Below are 11257 nucleotides of genomic sequence, written 5' to 3'. Positions count from 1 at the left end.
TGAATGTAGGCGCTGCAAGATGGCAGTAATGTACGCTGATATTGACAGGTGCCGAGGGAGCATGGCAGCCAGTGTTTACGACAACTGATCGCGACCGATCGAATTTCTGGTGACCCGGGTGTTTCGCGTATTGTTTACGAACTCTCCTTTGACACAGTGTCTTCGTTATTCTTGGATTATACACCCTGCGTCTGTTTATTTTTTATTAAAATATTCAAGTGTGAAATTGATTCAGTTAGTGAAACGTGTATTCCAATCTCGAAAGTTTGGGATCAGGTGGTGGATTTGTCGTGGATACAGGAGGGCTTTCGAAGCAGATCACTGCAATATTACGAGATTCGTCGTTATCGTAAGTACAAATAACTGTTCTTTGTTCTATTCTCAAACTAACGATCGAAAGAAACGTGGAAAAATGTGGTCCTAGTTTTTAAATAACGCATAATAAAATTTAATAAGCGAACGACAGAAGAGGCCATCTTTGAGGCCTCCCTGTGTGTTAGTTACGCCGGCGAAAGAGGATCGCGATTACACGAATCGTGTTACATAAAATGCTGCTGTTGGTTCGTTGGATGACACATAGGATGCCTTAGATAATCGTTACGCGACAGGAAGGGCTTCCTACTTCCTGACATTCTGCTAGATGTTTTCTACGTAGGTCGCGTATCACAGATCTATTGAAACGAAAATGTTCATCGTAATCTATTCGGTACATTTGGGACCGTCCTCAATTTATTTTAAATTCTGATTTTTCGGTACTACCAACAAACTTTCACTCGAACGCTTAATGGTTTAACTATATGCCGATATGTTAGGTGTAAATGAAATCGGAGACTGGACATTGGAATAATTTTTTTCGATACAGGAAATTTCATTTCTACCTACGATCTTTGCTCGTGTATTTTGTTTTCTGCTTTCCAAAGAAGGAAAATAATTGTATTTTTCTTAAGATAATGGATTGCCTAAACGCAAGGGACAGACGAACATCGTCCCCTCAACTCTTTCACTTTCCATAATAGAAAATTACAAAACAAGGTGATAAAGTTTAACTCGACGATAAAAGAATAATGATCTAATACAAATATTACAATAATATATTATAATAGTATTGTACCAGCGAGTAACGTGTTGTAACGCATGTACGTACAAGGACACCTATTGGTCTTACTAGATTTCAGATATATATATAAAAGCCACATGTAAGAAAAAAGATTATTATATGAATCTATTACATAGATATTATATAACTTTAAAACATCTGTTATCACTGTTATTGCGAAGCAACATAAAACACGCTTCTCCTAAAAAAACTTAAAAACAATCAGAAGATGAACGAAACCATATTATGCAAGCAGTGTTACGAATATGAACTACCAATTTGCTCTTATAGTATATCTCTTATAGTAATATCGTAGAATAAATCAAACGTGGGCAACGTGGCACGTGTAAGTATTTATGAAAAATGAATGATTAAAACGTGATTGAATCGAACGTGTCGCGACAGATCGTTCACTCGGTCAAAAAGGGGAATAACGTATCATAACTGTAACTTCCATTGCAGTTAATTACATTCGTTTTTATTCTCCCCCCTTTGAACCTCATTCCACTGTATAAAATTATGAGCTTGCAGACAGAGATTTGGAAATGACGTAACTATAAACGGGTCGGTGATCGCGAGCCAGATCTTTCCAGGTGTGTTTACTTCAGCCACCTTTAGTTATCTTATCATTATTCGTGACGTTAATGATGCGACCACTGCTATCGTTTCTCCTCGAAACATCGTAACTAGTCTGAGAATTGTTCGTAGAGAATTCCAGCAGTTAGTGAAAGAACAGTCGGCGCACATAATTAAATTTATCGATCGCTCTCGGCAGGCTCGCCACGGCGGCTCTTCTTGAAAACGTGTTTGCGAATTCGCGACGCTCTCTCGCGCGCCGCGTCGTTTTTTCTCGTCACCTTCTCCTTTTTGCGTGCATCTGTGCTCGACAACCCTGGCAAGAAGAGGCGTATACCAATGCAACTGGCATTCCTCGTCTTCCTACCGACGCGAGAACACAGGGAATAAAAAAAAGGGAACGTAACGCCTATCGATGTGGCTGGCGACGAAATTACATAATCGGTACACGATAACTCATTACGGCAGATTAATCTTAACAGCAGCAAGGTCACGATGTACCAACGATATTTCGGTTCGGTTGTCCGGTTTACTATCTCTGCGTTACGCAATTCATGTCCAAGCAAATTCTGATACATCAACGGTTCACCACGCTAGTGTTGCTGATTCGTCTCAGATTCGTGGACGAAAGAAAAAGAAAAGGCAATGCGGCAGCTTCGTTGGATGTCGGTGTATAAAAAATTGCTCGGTTCTCTCTATTTAAACCCATCTAGGGTCGACTGCCTGCGCGCACGACGGACAAAGAAACACCAATGCAATCGTCCTCGACCAATCGTAGCGGCACCTTGTCTCGTTCCTCCCTATTAAATGAATTTCCTAGCAAGTTGACCTGCAGATTGCTCTCGCGCTCCCAATTGCCGCATACCGTCATCGTTGCCCGGTATATACGTACGTTCTGTGATTCGTTTGAATTTCCCGCGCAAACATTATTACGCTGAAATTCCTATGATGCGCCCTATATTACGTACGCATTACATTTACCGCAAAAAGATTTAAGCAATTAGCAAGAATGCTAACAACTGTATTTCCATAGATGAAACGTTGTTCAGTTTACGATTAAAGCATAGGCTATAGAGACACCGGTGTTACGTTGCAATAAGGATACTACGTACTTCGTTGCGCTTTGATATCAGTCGATCGTATAACAGAGAACGGAGGAAGAATTCGATCCGTTTCACCGATCGGGAACGCGTAATGTCGCATAATTATGTGCAATTACACGAGCAAAATGAAACGAGCGGAGGCGCTGGAAGCGATCTACATTTTATTATATAGCTGCACACATACATATGTATCGAAAATTGAGGTATCGATAAGTTGGAGAGGGAAACGTTATATGCAAGTTTCGAATTTCGGGGAAGCCGCTGCGCGAGCATACGAAGGAAGACAATCGTGGATTCTCGCGTGCGTTTCTATTAAATTAATTATATAGCAGCTCGGCCGACTCGAAATGATCTATTGTGTTTTAATGGTCATGTCACACGCTCCAACCTTGAACGCGTAAGTCGAGGGAATCGACCTCGAACCGGATCTCGGATCCTCTTTTTTTTTTTCATTTTTTTCCTTTCAGGAAGGGTAATATGGAATTAAATAGGGGTAGTGGGGTCTCGCTTGTCACGCTGTAAGTCCTATTCTGTGCCTATAAATGAACCGAAATGCACCGTCTGCGAGCATTCAACCGGTACACAAGGCAGATAAATTTCTCTTCGAGTAGCGCATTGTGTCGCAATAAAAATTCTTTTGACAGTTGTTTAAAGAAAGACAAAAATAATGGGAAGCGTGTTTTATCGAGCGCAATTTTTATCGTGACCTGATGTCTTCCTCCTGCTGTCGACTAACCACGAAAAATATTTCGTAGAATGTTGCGCGTTCAGCGAATTTTTCTTGCGCGATAGTCCATCGATCCTTCCTCTTATATGTTTTCGGCTGATTGTCGAAGTTAATGGCGCATGCTCTGCGAAACTTAGAGCACACGTAATCGAAACTACGTATTTCCCTTGTTTCGCGCTTCCCACCACCGCGCTTTCCGCTCAGATCAAACCGAACCTGCTTCTGCATCGGGTAACCTTAACTATCTATCCTTCGATTGACGTCAAATATTAAATTTCGAGTCTGCAGAATTCTCGTACCTACGCTTGGGCTTAACCTCAAAATTCCATTTCGTTGTCTCGCGTCCGCTTTCAAATGAAACCCGATTTCTCGATCGATTTCGTCACCCTCGGATAGAAACGACATATCCCGTGTTATCGTAGTACTACCAGGTAGTATTCCATACCATAGTGATATTCCGGGAGATTTTTCTTATCGACGACAGCATTACGGAGGAGTCGTCGTACAAACTGGAAACACGGGACTACGCCTACGTACATAGATCACTTCGAGTGGTTCTCATTCACTTCCGGTCACGGGATTCTATCCTTAATTAATCGACGTTACGATCATCGAGAATGATGAACGCTTGAATACAAGGTGGCCTGGTCGATTTTCCTCCGGTTCGAGCCACCGCGCCGCGTCGCATCGACTTTTTCTTCCCTCTGTTTCGTTCCTGATTTCAGCCAGACGATAAGAGCTCGTTCACGAATGTGCCGTTATCTTAACGTCGCGCAGGAGCGCACGGGATGCTTTATTTTCATGGGCGAAACCGGAAGCTTCGGGGTGCACGGCTACCATTGTCATGAGCCACTGTTTATCCTTCGCGATACGTCCTTATCTTATCCGCTAGTCCTTTACCTTTGCTGTTGAGAGAGATAAGGTTGTTGTCCGTCTTAAATTCTCTCATCTTTTTTACTGTTTTAATACGATAAATCTTCGCTGTTAATTACGACCTTTTGCTAGCTGTAATCGTTCCATTTATAATACTGGTTATATTGTAACGTTTACAACTATAGTAACTAGCGTGGTACGTTACGAAGCGAATTTATTTTACCGTTTATCAGTGTTTATCGAAGTAAATGCTAATCTTTTATATATTTCAAACATGGGTGTCGCGCGAATGTAAGGAATAGGAGATTAAACGAGTACATTTGTTAACAAGTCGTAAGAGTCATAGCTTGGAGTGGTTACTAGAATAAAGATGATCAGAAACACACGAACGACAACCGCGAAACGCACGAGCTTCCGGTGGAAATAATTTGCTGCGCAGTAGTCGACGGTGTCTTAACCGGATTACCAAGATGATATCAGTAATTTTACCACGGTAATTAACGCTGCTTCCCGATAGAAGTACAAGGATTCGCGCCGCGTTTCTCTTTTCCGGTAGAATCCGTGAGATAGAAGAGCAATTAATTACCGATCTCGTTAATCAACGTACTCTTAATCTTCACGATCTACCTACTGATATACTAATCGACTGTAATGTAGCTACCGACCGATCCTGCTATCGCTGTGACGATTATCTTCTTTTTTTTCTTCTTCTTTCTTTTTCCCTAATTTCCTGCCTTTTCGATGAGTTCTCTACTACTAGAGTAACTAAGTTTCGTCAAGAAATTCGTTCCTTTCTTCTACTTTTTTCTTATATCGAATGGCGCGATATTTTCTTTTATCGACACACAAAATTCTTCGCCCTCGTATTTTCTCGGATCGGCATCTCGACACTGGCGCTACTTTTATACCTTTAGAACTTTGGCTCCAATTCTTTCGTGAAAAGACGGAAAAACGAAAACGAGGAGAGTCCTACGACTATTCAGACGTTCGATTTATTTACCATCTCGCAGTCTTCTCTACCGAAGAGTTGCTTACTTCCTATTTCCTACTTCTTCTCATACCCTTGTGACCGCGTTTATCCGACTTTTCCTCGTTGCTAGATCCTCTTTGCTACGTGCTGCGAAGCTTCGCAAATAATTATGACGAATAACTGCCAGGAACTACTCTCTGTATCAAGGAATTACGAAAGAACGTACGATTGAATTTGTTCGGCATAAAATCGGCAACGAGAGCCGGCATTTTCGAAAGTTTGCTTATCGAAGCAGTTTAAACGAGCATTAGAGAACCGTGATTCGTTTTGGCCATCCAGCGTGATCCAGTTACCAGGCAATTACTGTACTTTCGTTAGTAAAGTTTTCCTTGGTGCGAGCGGTGCAAAGCAGCCAGACAGACGTTTGCACGGTGCTTTTCTTCTTCGCTGTTCGTATACATAGGCCCGTGTGTCTACGTGCAGCCTATTAGCCATTGTAAGCAGACACACGAGGAACGACGAACTCGCTTGACCTTATCCACGGAGTTCAACGTTTTCCATATTATCAGGAACATCCTTTTCAGAATGTCTAGGCCGCAAATTGGCGTAAAGTACTGGCCGCGTGAAACGTTGCCTCCGTTTCGTCTTCTCGTTTCTCTTTTCTTCTGTTCGTGGCGTTGTTGTCACCGTTGCACGCGTTTATCGTGGGAGGTAGTTTATACACGGTGACTCAACCATTGAGCAGCGTCACTATTGTGCGATCCACGAAAGAAAAACCGCCGCTGATACGCCCATTGTTCGGAATTAAAAATTCTCGGCCGACTAATAGCCGATTGGTATAGCGATAAACGGGCACTCTGGTTGCGTCCTATTCGTCCACGGACACGCGAGATCACGGTTTGAGGTTGAACTTTAATGAATTTCAATTGATTCGTCTTCTCTCGTTTAGGAGAGCACACCGTCGTGGCTGCGTTAAGCACCGCGACGTGGATAGAGTTTATGATATGAACGTGACTTCAACGCTATTTTTTTTCTCAGATCTATCATTTCTATGCAGTTTTAGTCCGGTATTTACGATACCTCGCGTTTATGACCGGGATAAGTCAAGATTCCAATCACAAACTTCGGAGATATTCGGTTTCCTGTTTTTTACTGGTAACTGCCGCGGACTGATGCGAATATCCAATATATATCTATAACTACTCGTAAAAATATTTGGATATCAGCCATAGGAGACTTTTATATATGTACTGTATGTGACACACAAAACATTTCGGGTCTCGTTACGACGATAACGAAATTTCAAAATGTTTCGTAAAAGTTTTTACGAATGTCGACATATTTGCGTGGATTACTGTATATTATTCTAAAAATCAAATCGTGAAATATCTGTAGTCTTTCCTAAAAAATTATACCTATACCTATATTGCACCTTGCAAAAATGCTTTACACCTTCATCGGCTAACGATATTGTTGATTACTAGTCCTTTGATCGTCTCCGGTACTTGCCAGAGGTTTTTGCGATCGGAAACTGGTGCGAGCTAGTGTAGAAGGGAATGCATAAATATTAATCACCCGCTCCCACGGGAGAAAATGGAGCGTTAACGAGGCTGTTTGCCGACAGACGACAGACATTTCCATTGCTGATCGTACGGACAGCGAGGCAAGACCTGCACGTTGTCGTAAGTTTCGCAGCTGTGTCGACACGCGGTTCAAACACAGCCGAGTTTCCATGCGATACGCAACAGCAGGGGAGAAATGGCAGCAGAAGAAGAAAAGCGATGCACGCGGTATCATGCTGCGTTTCTTTCCTTGCCCTTTGTTTCTTCGTCATTGGTAGGCGCACGAGTGTGGTCCCATCCTCGACCAATTGACTCCGTACAAACACCTCTTTTCTCTTCCCGTTTTATATGCCACTTTTCTATTGTCTTCTCTATTGCTCTAATTTTCAAAGGAGCAAAGCTACCCGACTCGTTTCACCGTGTACAAATTGCACGAGTCTAGCCCCGTGAATTTTTTTTCGTTCAATCCTTGCCAGAGAAAGCTCTTTCTCGAATGTTCATTTGACCTTAAAAGCTCAATCTGCGTGGGAAGTATGCAAAAATATTTTTCGATGGAAAGAATAACGTGTCACGTTTTTTCCACAGTTGTCTCCTCTCACGTGATAGTTTGCCTGTATTTTGGATCACTCTTTTCGTCGCCGCGCGCGATCCATTTACAAAGTGTGCTTTTGCAGACACGCGATATACGATTTTTGTTTCGTAAATTTTGTAAATTTTGTTTTCTCGTGTGACATTTTCCTCGAATTACTTAGCTTCGTTTCAAATTGCTCGCATTCACCAACGATTTGGTGATCTGTCGCTATCTAGCTCGTTCTGTGCTTGTCGTTTCTGTGCTTCTTTGCCATATTAGAAAGGGTATTCCATCGTTCGAATCGATTTGTTCGCGCCGAAGATTATCTGGTATGTGGACTAGACGATGCGGGTATATTGAGATCTCGAAATTTAAGGCACCGTAAAAAGTACGAACGATCCAAACCTCGCGTCTGTCTTTTCTCGCCCTGAAGCTTTGTTCGTAAAGAGAAGTGGAATTCCTAGGTGAATTTAATATCCAGCGAACCGAAGAGCAGACATGACTGCTTGACGTTAGCTAGCCGCTCGTAAAGGAGCCCCTTTCGAGTTTCGCATGACAATGGCCGTGTCATTCGAACCAACCAACCGAACCTGGACCCTTCCCCTATTTACATCTAGCTATCGCAGTTTGCGTGTTTTTGAGTTGGAACTTCGAAAAAGAACGCGTTAAAAAACGCGTTACTTTACAAGCCATGACCGGTAGGACGACAATTCCATCAGGGATGATCCTGCTGCTTGTAAATGAAATTTATCCGTGAATTTCAATTTCGCGTGAGCTCTCCGGTTTGGGCAAACATCAAATATTTACGGATCCCATACTTACGATCCGAAGCCCGATCGATATTAATTTACTCGCAGCGGAACGGAAGAAGGTTGCCGCGACGAAAAAGCCGATGAATTTACTAGCCGTTCGAAACGACACTTCCTGGCGCCACGGCTCTTTGATTTTATCTCGTTTCTCAATTTCCATTATCCAAATGACATCATCGAAAATCAGTGGAAATGACGATTAAATTCGTAATACGAGTATATTTCAACGACCCGAGTCAGCTTCCTACGATCTCTCGATAATCGAATAATACAGCGCTACAGCGGTTCGTTATTACTCATCGAAGGTATCGAGGCATGTCTGAAGCAGGCTGCCCCACGTGCTCGACGTGCATCGGCGAGGTTGTCGCGCGGCAACACCTGTCGCGTATCGCCCCGACCATGCCACGCAGCTACCCCCGCGATATTCAAGGCCCGAGCGGCGTTCACGCACACTTTCTTCGTTTCATGGATGAGCAAATAATCAAGCGGCCGTAAGGTAAAAAGGTGAACGCGCGAAGATTCCCGTATGCTCGCACGCTCGTCGCATGTGCAAAGGAAAGAGAACGATCGCGACGGCGAGGATCGGTAATGAAGAAAGAAAGAGGAAGAGGCACGAAGTGCGTGAACGAGAGAGCAACGAAAGCGTAGCCGGCGAAGAAAGAACGAATGGAGAGAGTAAGAAGAGTAGAGAAACGGTGAGAGCGACGAGGACGAAGGGTCCGTTGCGCGTCAGTGCAAGGGAACGGTAGAGTTAACTGGTGCGAGGGAGCAGCGGCCTGAGAGAGAGAGAGGGAGGGAGGGAGGGAGAAAGAGAGAGAGAAAGAGAGAGAAACAGAGAGGGAGGAGCAACCAGATGGAGAGGGATAGAGAGCGAAGTGCGTGAGCGAGAAGTGCGTGTGTGAGAGACACGGTAGCTTCTCATAGAGAAGAGACAGTCGCTGGTTCGCTGCAAGGCTGCTTACATCGAAGAGGCGAAAGAAACGAGGCCCACACCCTCCGTCTTTCGTCTTCCGTCGCGTTCCGTCTCGCGTTTTTTTCCTCTCGACGTCGCTGTTCGATCTTCCGCTTCGCGCCATTCAACGAAACGTCATCGAGTTATCAGTCGACCGATGCCAGTGATAGACGTCGATCGGCTGCCGCGATCTCGCGTCGGAACGTGTCATCGATTACGCGCAACGTTTCGCGGGGGTAACTTCGATAACAGAGTGGTCACTAGTGTCTCCGGTTTAACCAATGAGATTGCTAGCATCGATCGCGCGCGAATCGATCGGGATCATCCAAGGTAAACGATACGAGTGATCATGCCTGATAGAAACGTTTTAATTAGAGGTTTCGTGTCGATCGTGGGCGATCGAGGAATTTTGGTGGAGATGTGCAACAGAATTTCCAACGGGGTCGAAAGAGCCGATAAAGTATCGAGCGAAGTGCAATTAGAAGATAGACCGAAATAATTGGAGCGAAATACATCGAAATGGTCTTGATTGAGGAACGCGCCTAACTAGCGTGGCGGGAAGAAACCGTTGAAAATTAATAGTGTTATGGTTAGCAACGTACGCGTAGTCCACCAGCTTGGTCGGAGCCAGAGGTTCGTGATTGGTGCACCGGCTTCCATGACTCGTTCCGAAAATAATCGTCGTATTTTTATCGTCTCTTTATGCCCATTTTGGGGCCGCTAGAAGCCGCACAAAGTGGCGTTAATTCCGTGTGAAGTAATACGGACGTTGTCACGCTTTCGTCATTGTAACGAGAAGCGATAATTTCTTCTTCGGTATATAAAACTCGTCATCGTTGTCATGCTTCTAGCAATGCTTACTTACGTGTCTTACGTAAAGTTAGAGAATATTTTTATTTACATCGACAAACGTCGGAGGTTCGATTGCCGTGCCATTATCTCGGCAAAGGGTTGGCAGTTTTCCACGATATCCGTGGCCTACTCGCGGCTCTCGCGCAGTCTGTCGTCTGATTTTCGATAAACGGCGCTTCCTCGTAGTCTTATCGGAGCTTTCTGTCACGGCAAACTTTCGCTAGTGCGACATCCAACCGTTTGCTCGCGTTTCACCCGAGCACAATACGCGCCTCATCGACGTACGTTATACGTATACACGTTGGTCAACTGAAAACCTCTTCACGACACACAAGCTTGTCCTCGATGTCGTGTTGTTGTTCGCCATTCTCCGTCGGCTTTTCACGCGACGAAACAATCGGGAAAACACAAGTTCGAAGACCTCGATCGCGTACAATTGGTTCTTCCATGGATTTACACCTACGATTTCTTCGACGATTTTGATTTCTCAGTTTCGACCGACATTCATAGACTGTACGTAAGCGTCTAACGGGAATGCTGGGCACGGTCCGATGACGAGATCAGTCGATCGATTCGGCTTCAACCGAACGAAACGGTTGCCAGCCTAGCGTCTGACGTTCGTTTCATTCGCCGCTTCGTTTCCTCCCAACTGTCACGTGGATTGAACGAAACAGAAAGAAGAAATAGGACACGGGCGACGAAAATGTCTCAAAATTCTTCTGGAATCCTTCTGGCGTGTACAATTCTTTCATATCGACTTTTAGATCGATGCCACTATGCCTTTGCTCATCCGTCTCTCGGAAGAATGATTCACAGAACGCGTCAGGTAAAATGCCACGCAATCCGAATAGAGAAAGTTTCTATTCCACGGCGAGAAACACATAGACTGTAATGCGATCAACGATTTCGTGTATGTTTGTTTTTTAAAATCCAGCCAATGTCTCCTCCGAACCTAGTTGCATCAACGTACCGATTATTGACATTTCCTCGATGACTAAAGTCCCGACGTCTATGGTCGAACAAGGAACAAGGTTCGAGATATCCGACTCGTCACTTCGCCCCTTTATCGAATCTGAAACAATATCAAACTATCACCCCTCGTTTCATTCTGTTTCTACGCTCTGTTACTTTCCATCACCCGTCTTAACGTCGAATCATCCGCGTTT

The 11257-nt window shown here is 44.1% G+C and overlaps 1 protein-coding gene across 3 annotated transcripts in view; it reads left to right on the top strand.

The window, feature by feature from the left end:
- The first annotated feature begins 37 nt into the window (after positions 1-37).
- Positions 38-11257, top strand: part of LOC117238020 (focal adhesion kinase 1) — a 37832-nt gene continuing 26612 nt past the window's right edge. For 2 of the 3 annotated variants that reach the window (XM_033502535.1, XM_033502533.1), the window contains exon 1: positions 38-349. The gene's annotated coding sequence lies outside the window, so the exon portion shown is untranslated. Of the gene's footprint in view, positions 350-9224; positions 9570-11257 lie in introns of those variants that run through there. The other variant, XM_033502531.1, reaches the window with a different exon arrangement.

Source organism: Bombus vosnesenskii, unplaced genomic scaffold, assembly GCF_011952255.1.
Source record: "Bombus vosnesenskii isolate JDL3184/JDL3185 unplaced genomic scaffold, Bvos_JDL3184-5_v1.1 scf7180000013431, whole genome shotgun sequence".
NCBI classification, from domain to species: domain Eukaryota; kingdom Metazoa; phylum Arthropoda; class Insecta; order Hymenoptera; family Apidae; genus Bombus; species Bombus vosnesenskii.
This window is presented reverse-complemented; position numbering and strand designations above follow the sequence as displayed.